The following is a 12,807-nucleotide window of genomic DNA, read 5'->3' on the forward strand; positions in this document are numbered from 1 at the left end:
AGGTAAAAAGGAAATTTTGGTACATTTATTTGTGAAAATAAAGGAAATTAGGAGAAAAGGAAGGTGAAAGGTCACAGGTTTCATGTGAGGAGGAAAATGAAGGAAAATAATAAAAACTAAAGAAAATAGAGGCCTCATTGATAAAAAAAGGCTTCTGAGGATCAATTGGTAAGCTTGGTCAGTGTAAGTTTGGTTAGTTCAGTTTTGGAGATCTCTCATTATTCTCTCTCTCTCTCACACACACTCTTGGACACTTAGAATTTTCTTGGAGCACTCTAGATTTGGAGCAAGGAAGGAAAAGAAAGCAAAAGGAAAGGAAGGAAAGCAAGGATCAAGCAAGGAAGAGCAAGATCAAGCAGCTTCAGCAGGAATACTTGCAGGTAACATATTGCATGTGTGATTTCCTAGTTGGTTTTGACATGCATGGCTTTGCATGTTGGTGTATGGTTCTCTTGTTGTTGGTGGCATAGTTTTGTCGGGTTACAATAGTGGTTTTCAGCCTAGCCTTGCATTTTTCCGGATGCCATGGTGTGTTGGGATGTTGATCTTGGTTTTGAGCTTTGGAATTCTCGGATGGATTTCACAATCTGGGTCTGAGTTGGTCTCAAGGTTCATTCCCAAAGGCCTAGGAATCCCTTGACCGATTTTGGTAGGATACATGGTAAAGCTGGAGGGAGGAGTCTCAGTTTAAGGCCTAATGATCCGGTGTGGATTGCGGTAAAGCCCGAGATACTGGTGTCCCATTTTAGGGTCTAGTTATCCATGTGGATTGCAGTAAATCTTGAAAGGCAAGGAGATGGAAAATTCTTCAAGGATAGTGATGGATTCCAGATGGCATTCCAAGTTCGGTTCAGTTTTGCGATTGAAGCACCGTTTTGGTGTGATCGCAGTTTGGTGAGGGTGGAGGTGGTTTAACCTCTAGATTCCCTTGGTTGTTTTTGGATTGGTTTACCCATGAGATCCCACATTCATGCTTGGAATATGTCACGGGGACGACTGGCTGAAAGAAATATTTGGTTCAACCATGTCTACAGTCGAGTGGTACATGAAAGTCCCGAACCTGGTTGAATTTTCCTATATTTAATAAAAGAAAAGTTCTCTTGCTTTTGTACTTCTTTATATGTGGATTTATTGGTTGTTATCTCACTATTATTTACATGGTTTAATGTTGGTTATTGACATGGTCATTTCATGTATTTACTTGTAACTGAAAGGATAATGGATGCAAGACCTAATTGATGTCATAACAGTGCAAGGGAAAAGGTTGTGATCCTTCTTGTCATGTCTCATAAGATTTTTTAGTCATTCATGCTCTGTCTTGTATCCTAGACCTGTAGATCGCATTGATGCCAAGATTTCATTGAGAACCATATACCAATAAGCAAAGTCATGCATGTCAAACCCAGCTAGGAAATCACACATGCAATATGTTACTTGCAAGTATTCTTGCTGAAACTGTTGATCTTGCTCTTCCCTCCTTGATCGTTGTTTTCCTTCCTTTCTCTTTGTTTGCTTTTCCTTCCCTGACACAAAGCTAGAGTGATCCAAGAAAACTCTAAGTGACCAAGCGTGAGAGAGCGAGAGAGAATAATGAGAGAGATCCAAAACTTGAACTAACAAAAGGTTACCAACTGATCCTCATAAGAATTTTTATTAATGAGGCCTCTATTTTCTTCATTTTCCATTATTCTCCTTCAATTTCCTCCTCACATGCAACCTATGACCTTTCACATTACTTTTCTCCTAATTTCCTTTATTTTCATAAATAAATGTGCCAAAATGCATTTTTTTCCTTTTAATGCCTTTGCCATTTTCCTTAGCCAAAAATACATCCAGTGATGCCCACTAGTATATCTTTGCCCAACATTCAGCTTCGAATACGTGTCCCTTAACCGTGGTCTTATTTTGCCTTTATTAAATTTTATTACATGAACTTTTCACTAACTCTGTTACAGAACCCTCCCCCTTGGGGAACATCGTCTACAGTGTTAAACCATGCCAAGACCTCAGCAAAACAGCTAAAAAGCAAGCATACTGCCCATGGAGCTTTATAAATTAGCTCATCGCATTATTTATAACAAAAGACCTGCTCAAAAGCAAAACATCATGACAACATGACAAGATAACAACCATATCACTTATTGGAGCTTTATAACTTAGCTCATGGAGGTATTTACATCCATATACACATATACATATGCCAAATATATACCAAACTTCAACCAAAATTACTTTGCCTCAACTGGAAAACAATGAAGGATATAGGGTCCGCATCTGATCTGTTATCTCCCATGTAAATTCTTCAATCCCAAAGTGCTTCCAATGCACTTTAACTTGCTCTATGGCTCTGTTCCTAAGCATGAGATGCTTCTGTTGCAATATGCATTGAGGCTCCAGTTGGAACTCTCCTTCTTTCTCCACCTACAATACAGACCAATCAATAACATGATCAACATCCTTTATATACCTTTTAAGTAATGAAATATGGAAAACATCATGGACTTTCAATGTTGGAGGCAATGCAAGTCGATAGGCCACTAGTCCAATCTTCTCAAGGATCTCAAAAGGCTCACAATATTGTGGTGCCAACTCGGCACATGATCCAATCCGCAAAGAGATATTTTTGGGCTTGATGCACAAATACACATGCTCCCCAACTTGAAAATCCTTGAATACCCGTCCTGGTCCACATAACTCTTCTGTCCATCCTATGTTGCCTTTAGATTCTTCTTTATAACCTACATTTCTTGTTCCATTTCTGCCAACATATCTGGTCCAATAAGTACCTTGTTCATTGGATCACTCCAGTTGATGGGAGTATTACAACTCTACCCATGCAATGCCTTGAAATAACTCATCCTCAATGACTGATGATAACCATTGTTGTATGCGAACTCAACCACTAGAATATACTACTCCCATCTCCTTTGTTGGTGCATTACATACATCCTCAACATATCCTCCAAGATCATGTTGACCCTCTTTGTCTATCCATCTGTCTATGGATGATAACTTGTACTGAAGGCCAACTTTGTATCCAAACCTAAAAATAGCTCCTTCCAGAACTTAGAAGTGAACTTTCCATCCTTGTCCAACACAATCTTCTTCAGAACACCATGTAATCTCATTATCTCTCTCATTCAAACTTGTGCTATCTCACTAACTGAATATGTAGTCTTCACTAGAATGAAGTGAGATACCTTGCTCAACTTGTCAACCACAACCATAATAGAATCATGTTTTCTCATTGTCCTCAGAAAACCTATAATGAAATCCATGGAAATGGCATCCCATTTCCATTCTAAAATTGCTATAGGTTTTAGTAGACCACCTGGATGTTTACATTCTGCCTTTACCTGCTGATAATCTAAACATCTAACCACGAACTCTACCAATTCCTTTTTCAAATTTAGCCAATAGTAGAACTTCTTCACCGCCGTCAATGTCTTCCGATATCCTGGGTAACTTGAATATGGCTTGATGTGAAACTCCCTCGAGATAATATTCTTGAGCTCACTGCAATTTGGTACATAGATCATGTCCCTGAATCTCCCCAAACCATTTGTCATGAGACAATAGTCTGCATCTAGATCTCCTATACTTGTACCCTCTCCTGTACCTATAATCTAATGTAACCTGTGCATGATATCCATGTACTTGTCATCCCACTATCCTGCCTGCAAGATCCTGTCTTGTAACTCTGTCCCATAAGAGCTCATAGTTGCTATATGATTTACCTGTACCTTCTTTTTAATAGCACCTACAACTCAGTTCTCCTTTTCTTTGATGTATCTGATCTCGAAGTCGAGCTCACTAAGGGGGCCAACGATCTAGCTTGCCTAGCGTTTAGATTCAGCTAGTCAAACAAATACCTCAACCCACCGTGATCGCTCATCAATACAAACCTCCTGCCAAGAAGATAGTGCCTCCACATCTTCAATGCATGTATCATCGTTGCTAGCCCAAGGTCATGCATCAGATAGTTCTACTCATGCTCATTCAGTTTCTGTGACTCATAGCACACTACATGTCCTTCTTGCATGAGAACTCCACCAAGTCCTCTCTTGCAAGCATCTATACACACTACAAACTACTTGTCCGGATTCGCAATATTTAGCACTGGTGCATGTGTGAGCAACTGCTTGAGCTGCTCAAAACTAGTTGCACATTATTCTTTCCATTCGAACTTCTTACCTTTCCTCTGCAATGATGTGATAAGTTATGCAATGCATGAGAATTTCATGATGAACCTCTTGTAGTAACCTTCAAATCCAATGAATGATCTCACCTCAACCACATTCTTAGGGGTTTCCCACTCCATGATGGCCCTTATCTTTTCTGGATCTACTGTTATGCCTTCCTTGGAAACAACATGTCCCAAGTAATGCACCTTTTTCTTAAAGAAGTTGCACTTGCTAAGCTTAGCATACAACTGATGCTCTCTTAGTAATCTCAACACTGTTGTTAAATGCTCATCATGTTCTTCCTCATTTTTAGAATATACCCGTATGTCATCAATGAATACAATAACAAACTTGTCCAAATATGGATGTGATACACTATTCATCAAACACATAAATGTAGATGGAGCATTACTCAAACCAAATGGAACTACAACAAACTCATAATGCCCATACTGCACCTAAACGCAGTCTTGAAGATATCATCTTCCTTGATGCATACTTGATGGTATCCCGATATCAAGTTGAACTTAGAGAACATTGCTTCTCCCTTCAACTAATCAACCAAATCATTGATCCTTAGCAATGGGTACCCATTCTTGATCGTTGCCTTATTCAATTGACTGTAATTAATGCACAATATGAGAGTACCATCTTTCTTATTTACGAACAACACTAGTGCACCCCAAGGCAATACAATTGGACTAATGTATCCCTTGTCAAGCATCTCCTTTAACTGCAACTTCAACTCTACCAACTTAGGTGTGCTCATCCGATAAGGTGCATTTGATGCCGGAGCTGCTCCTGGCACCAACTCAATAGAAAATTCTACCTCCCTGTGAGGTGGCAACTCTATAATGTCCTCAGGAAATACATCATGAAACTGTTGTAGAACTGGGTATCTGCTCAAAACATCTACATCACCAACTTCCTTACCTTTGTCACTAGAAGTGTGCACTGCAAACATCACACAACCTTTTATGAAATTACACTTAGCCTGCATAGTGATAATCATCCTCACTGATGTAGGCTTCTTCTTCCCCTACAAAGTTCTCTTTTCCCCACTATCATCCACACACTCAATGGCCTTGTCGAAGCAAACCACTTTGGTATTGTGAAGGTACATCCAATCCATACCCAAAAGCATACTATATGAACCCAATGGCATGGCATTCAAATGTGTTTTCGTAGGCATACCATTTAACTCAAATGCACAAGCTCTTACCCAATGGTGAACTCTCTTCTTTGTACCTGTAGCCAACTGTACCAACCAAGATTCTACATGCACTTCTTTTCTCAAACCACACTTATCCACCAGGTCAAGATTAATATAACTATAGTTAGATCCAAGATCAATCAAAATAGAAACAACTTGATCACAAAGCTTACCGTCCATCTCAATGATAGATGCCTAATGATCTGCCTGCCTGTTGTCCATAACTGCATAGATATGAGGAATGCTATGACCAACATCACCAACTGTATGTGCCTTCTGAGCACTATAGATCTGGGGTCTACCACTAGTCTGATACTGCAAATAATCCCTCTTACAATGATCCTTACCACATATCCAACACTGCAATGGTTCCCTACCACCACCTCTAGCCTATTGCTCTCCATGTCCTTTCTCCATTGTATTAAACCTCTTGTAAGGAACTACATTTTCTTTCTCACTTGCATCTTGAGATCCTCCTTGCTTTGGTGGTCATTTCCCTTTAACTTTCTCATTTCCTTTCAATTCACGCTTAGCCTCAACTTTGCACTTCAACTGCTCATAACAATGTTTTAAATTTTGGATGGCCTCCTCCAACGATCTAGGCTCATTGAACTCAATCTAGTCTCTGTATGCTACTGGAAGTCCATTGATGAATCTATTAACCTTAGCCTTCTCCTCCTTGAGGTAAGGCACATATCTCAACAACTCCAAGAACCTGCTAGTATACTCATCATCTGTCATGGAACCCATCTGCAACTCATAAAACTCCTTAGCTTTGTCATCAAAGTATCTTTCTGACAAATACTTCTTCTTGAAGAGCCTCTCAAACTCATGCCAAGTCAAATCATCCTCATGTATACCTTTAACATTCTTCACATCTTCCCACCAAATATCTGCTTTACCTTTGAGACTAAAAGTGGCTATCTTTGCTTTCATGTTTTCTAAATAATCATGCAATCTGAAGAATTTCCTCATACCAAGCAACCATGCCTTTGCATCCTGTGATTTCTTCATCTCTCCATAAAAGGTAGGTGGCTTTGCTTTCTTAAACTCATCCGGCAAGTATCCCCTATCACTCCTCCTGTAAGGATGATAACAATGACGATCATGATGCATGTTTGAACTAGAACTAGAATAGTACTTGTGTCCATCACCTCTCCTATCCAAAGTGTCCAACAACCTACCATCTTTGATCGTGTCATCTTTTTCCGACCTGTGACCACCATAAGACCTATTGCCATATGCCCCATTAGTTCTGTCCTCCTACTCATGGCTGATCTGAAGTGGTCCCTGTCGCTGCAATTCTGACAAACTCTGAAGTAGTATTGCATTAACCTATGCTTGTTTCTCTTGTGCCTACATGATTTTGTCATTGTCCACCTTACAACTCCTTATTTCTTCCTTCAAGCTTCTCAATGTATTTTCCAAATCAGAAGAGATCCCAACACCACGTTGCTCATTTGATTCATAGGGAGAGTCTTTGTAGTCTACCATCTTGCTAGCCATTTGATCTCTTTCCTACAAGGCATACTATGTCAGCTAAACCAAATCACAATAAACCAACGTACCTTAGCATAGTTCGGGGAGGATATCTCATCTGCAAGATCATCAAATCAACTGTGATACATGTATAACATAATTATAACAACATATAGACATATGATACATAAGCACATAACCATGTAACCATCAATCTAGCTAGAGTCCATTCATCAATGCATGACCATATTAACTACATGCATGAGAAGAACAACCATAACACCATTATATACTTGACCACATGCAAACATTAACATGCATAAGAAATGTGTAATTGAACACACACATGCATGAACGCATATGATCAAGCATGAACAATGATACTTGTAACCAAACCTACAAGAATGATACATGTAACCAAGCATGCAAGAATGTAACCAAACATACGAGAATGTAACCAAGAATACAAAATGACACATGTAAGCGACATATAACAACATGTAACCAATCATACACTCATGACAACATGCTTCAGACAACGACATCCTTATCCCCATGGTGACATCACTACGACCATGACCAACACCATGCATATGCAATAAGCACATAGACCACAAGGATGACCGACACATGTACAACCAACGTGAATGCATTACAAACACATTCACCCAAGGAGAGTGAAACCATGCTCTAATACCAATATGTAACCACCCTCCTCCCACATCTACCCAAGCAACCGTTCAACCGGGGCAAACATGTGACGAGAGAGGCCATTATGAAGGGATTCAACCTCCTTGCTGACCTTAAGGAATTGGAATTGACGGAACACATCAACCACATCTTCCATGTCAGCGAGAACACCCCTTGGAGACATCTCAGCCACTCAGGCATCCTGCCCCTGGGTCCCACTGATCCTTTAGACCTCTTGACCTCTGGACGCTCTCATGCTATAGGCATGCCAGCGTTCAGGGACATATCGATTCTCTCACAGGCCTACAAGCCAACGTCCAGAGACTTTTCCCAACAAACCCGTGCCAATGTCCACAAAATTCAAGGAACTTTTGTAGCCCAAAATTCCAGCCATTGCCAAGAACTTGTTATAACTTTTAGAATCCATCAAAGACATGATCACAAGACTAATAAACCAAAAATCAACCTCTAGACTAGTCCTGACCATCCCCAACTAGGACTGACATTCTGTCAAACACTTGGCATCAATGCAACCTACAGGTCTAGGATACAAGACAGAGCATGAATGACTGAAAACTCTTATGAAACATGACAAGAAGGATCACCACCTTCTCCCTTGAACTGTTATAACATCAATTAGGTATTGCATCCATCAATTTAACAATTACAAGTAAATACATGAGATAACCATGACATGAACCAGTCAATTAACCATGCTTATAAACAACATAAAACCATGTAAATAACAGATATATAACAACCATTAAATCCACATATAAACAAGTGCAAAATCAAGAGAACTTAGCTTTCATTAATCATAGGCAAATCCAACCAGGTTTGGGACTTCCACGTACCACCCAACCATAGACATGGTTGAACCAAATCTTTCTTTCAGCCAGTCACCCTTGTGCCATATTCTAAGCATGAATATGGGATCTCATGGATAAACCAATCCAAAAACAACCAAGTGAATCTACAGGTTAAACCACCTCCACCCTCACCAAATTGTGATCACACCAAAACCAGTGCTCTGATCACAACCGAACCGAACTTGGAATGCCATCTGGAATTCATCACTATCCTTAATGAATTTTCTATCTCCATGTCTCTCGGGCTTTACTGCAATCCAATCTTAGATCACTAGGCCCTAAACTGAGACCAGTCTCTTAGGCTATACGCAATCCGAACCTAGATCACTAGGCCCTAAACCAAGACTTCTCCCTCATGCTTTACCGTGTATCCCATCAAAACCAGTCAAGGGATTCCTAGGCCTTTGGGAATGAACCTTGAGACCACCTCCGCCCCGAATTCCGAAATCCATCTCACAAACCAAAGCTCAAAATTGAGACAAACATCCCAACAAACCATGGCATCCAGAAAAAGGAAAGGCTAGGTCATTATGTCTAATAACTATGAGTTGATTATGGATTATGACATGAATATTAGTCTTGGTAAAGATTGATTTCAAATTTATAGATATGATTGTCTTGATAATTGGAACATGTGGTTAACATGTTCGAGCAATGCAGGAAACATGCTTGGTATTATCATGACAAGGTAATAGTTGATGTGTTTATATAACTAACAGTTGGGTGATGTGACATTGCATAGTAATACTTAATTGCAACAAGGAAAATGTCAAAGAAAGGACAGTGACTGCACAGAAGGGGTGACCGGATTTCCCGAGGGACTGTGTAACAAAGAAGGGAAGGTCGGGGATATATTTGTTTTGGTCATTAACATTTCTAGATGGAGTCAAATGCACATTGGGAGTGCGCCCTGGAACAATGAGTCAGTAATTGTTCACTGAGAGGACAAGTGGCGAAGGATTATAACGCTAGAATTTGGATGTAATTTGAGTGTGGCAGTGTATTTTGGACTTCCTAGGTGTTGAAATTTCTAAGTCTGACACGTTAGAAATCCCTACTGCATTATCTGGTTTAATTTCTCCTACTTGCTCATTCCATTAACAAGCTATTTATAAATATAAATACTGAAATAAACACAAATGCAGCCTTAACTCATATAAAGATCAAAACTGAAATAACTGAGACAAACACACAAGGGACACCATTATTTTTTGACAATCGTCCCCAAAAAACCCAATACGGGAAAACCGGTGCAACAGATATGAGGGTTTTATTATTATGAAATTTCTGAATATAACTAGGGTGCCAGAAATGGCTCACCCAACAAAGAATGTCCTTGAAAGTAATACCTCTCCTCGGAGACAGATATTCTGACTGATCAATCACTGGATGAATGATCCCACAGCAACTATGGCAGCTCTTTAGCTGGATAGCGAAAGCTACTCCAAGCTTCTCTGCTACTCTGCGTCACCCTTCCCGGCTCACCAACACTCAGTCTACCCCACAAAAATTCTTCTAGCACTACCTTTTGTCCCCGCATCAGCCTTGCTAGCCTCTGCATAGCTACTGAAGCCTCTGCGTCATCTCTCAAACCCTCTGCGTCACCCATGCTAGCCTGTTCAGCCTCTGCATAACTCCCATTTGCCTCTGCATCAGCCTCTCCAGGCCCTACGTTGTCTCTCTGGCACTATCTTTGCCTCTCTATTATATATTCTCGACCTCGTGCCAAACTACCCCTCACTGCAACAAATCACTGGTTCGATTCTCTCAAGAAACCCTGCTCCAGAAAATCGAACTGATTGATCAATTTGGTGTTTCTCCAACTGACCCTCAAGCCTCCTCTTATACTTTTCATGCTGAGTCTTCAACGACCAAGATTAATCAACGGCTAAGATTATATTTGGCTTGATCCATGTCATTTAGAACATTCTCACCCAGTTTTATATTAATACCCATTAATATTTTAATTTTCCTAAGTTTAGACTTAGGAACCCCATTAAAAATATTAACTATTTTAATATCTCTCCAACAGGGTCGAATTTCCCCAAAGCATTTCTGGTTCTTGGAGATCTTATGTGCCTTAGACTCTCCACCAATTTTCATGGCTAGAGCACATCCTATGCTACCACAAATCAACACTCCCTCTTAGCAAGGAATGTACTCTAGTAATGTTTCACGTGGAAACATCACACTGATCCTCCACACCAGTACCTATGTTATTGCTTGGCCTACTGGATCACATCATTTGCATTGCTGCTTCCTGTACTACTTCCCATGACACTGCCACTGCCATTGCTACATATGTATTATGGCTCCCTCTCAATATGCTACCCATGTTGCCCCTAGCACTGCCACTGCTAACTGCTGCACTGCAACTCAGTTACCGAGAAGTAGGTAACTAACTTCTCCCAAATATTGACATCCCAGTCAATCTGGAGGCCTCATGAAACTGAAGCTATCTCTGCTACTATCCTGTGCTCCCTCTGCTGCCACTACACCGCTGTAAGTAGCTTTGCGCCTCTCACACTCCTGCAATCTCCATTGTGCTGCCTCAGATTTATGCACCCAAGCACTGCCTTGCTTCTCCACTACACTTTGCTCCACCCATCCTCTGTCATTCTACTACTTTCGTTATGGGCTCCCGTAGCTGAACATGAACCAAGAGTTTGGGCACCTCAAGGATCATGTTCCTAGTTTGTAATCCTCTTGACTACAACTCGATGTCTCCCCACCTCTTCTCTAGAGGTGCATGAGCACTCATGGCACAGTCGTCATCAGTCTCGACTTCTTTCTCCACCTTAGTCGAGCTTGCCTTAGAATCAGAAGCCTCTCCCTTGTTTTTCTTCCTGGGACACTGGCATGCATAATGTCCTAGCTCCCCACAATGGAAGCACTTTACCTTGGAGATGTCCTTCTTCTTCCTCTTCCCTTGTTGTTCCGTAGATTCTAGAGTTGCATCCTCCTCCTCCTCTTTCTTGATTCGACTTCCCTTCCCACCGTGGAGTACTAAAGAAGGTATATTTTTGATGATTATTTCAGTATCTTTTCATCAAAACTTGCAAACCTTTTTGCATCATGAACTCAGAAAATAATAAAGAATTATAATAAAACTTGTGAGATTAATATGCAAGACTAAAACGCTGACAATTGTCATTTCCTTATGCAAGGAGGAGTGAAAACGAGAAGTTGCCGTTCCAAAGGAAAGGACAAGGATGGGTTAACCGCTGTCCATTTGACGGGAGACCAAATGCAAACAAGGCAAAGCAAATCAAAGCGAATCAGCCCAGAAAAGGAGGTGGAGATATCAGCTCAGTGCAGGAGAGAAAAGAAATGACTGAGGACTAACGGTTCGGCGAATCCCTCAGGATCCTTGATCCTGAGGGATCGTTTATCTATTTTTGCACTTAGACATCTCCGCCGTCACCCTTATAAAAGGGACAGCACTGTTAGCTCGGGAGGGAGTTAGACATGGTTATGCTTTTATGTAATTTCTTTTAAGATCAAAACTGTGATCATCGAGTCTCGCTAAGAACTGGTTTATTGTAATTTTGCTTTATGCATTAATACAAACTTGGTGATTACTTAATCTCAGAGTCTAGATTAACTTCAAGTGGTGTACCCCTTGAGGCTAAGGGCCTGACCCTGGATGACACTTGCTCCTGTATTATTACGTTGGTTTATGTGTGGTTTGCCTATCGTCGTTATTTGGTAATCTGATGTGTTATATAAGTTTACATCACATGCTCTGTTATGTTTAATTCATTAAGGTTCCCACAGACAGAACTATTGTATTGACTCTGCATCATATTACTGTTCTTTTAAGAGTTGATCTAATATTGCTAAGTCTTAACATAATACTGTTACTATTCCATTACAGAGCTTTTGTGTTGTGCACCTGTTCATTCACATCTTGGGAGTTATGTTCTTTACGATTGTTGGATTTATGAACAATGATGTTCTATTTTGAAACGCAGTCGTATTCCTTCTAACTGAGATTGATACTTGGATCATATTACTATTTAAGTGTGTTGTGTGCATATATGGATTTCAAGCGTCGTTCCATAGTTCATCAGTAATCAGCGTTGTTCCATTGGTGTGTGTTGTTCGATTCGCCCTTAAGAGTGAAAGATTTTCGTTTGATTACGATTAATGCATTTTGATTTGATAGATTAAGATTGTTACTGCTTGTAAGACTTAGCTGCTATTTCATTTAATAATTGTTGTTCCATTTCGGATTTGTTGTTCCGTTGCAGACTTGTTGTTCGATTTCTTAATTGCTGTTCCATTTCTTATCTACCGTTCCATTTCCTGTCATTTCTTATTTTGGTGTGAGGAATGATCTAAGGCTATAGTGAGCATTGGCATTTACTGT

This window comes from Pinus tabuliformis, chromosome 9, assembly GCF_031772625.1.
Source record: "Pinus tabuliformis cultivar Carrire ecotype Pingquan chromosome 9, CPIR1, whole genome shotgun sequence".
Taxonomy (NCBI): Eukaryota; Viridiplantae; Streptophyta; class Pinopsida; order Pinales; family Pinaceae; genus Pinus; species Pinus tabuliformis.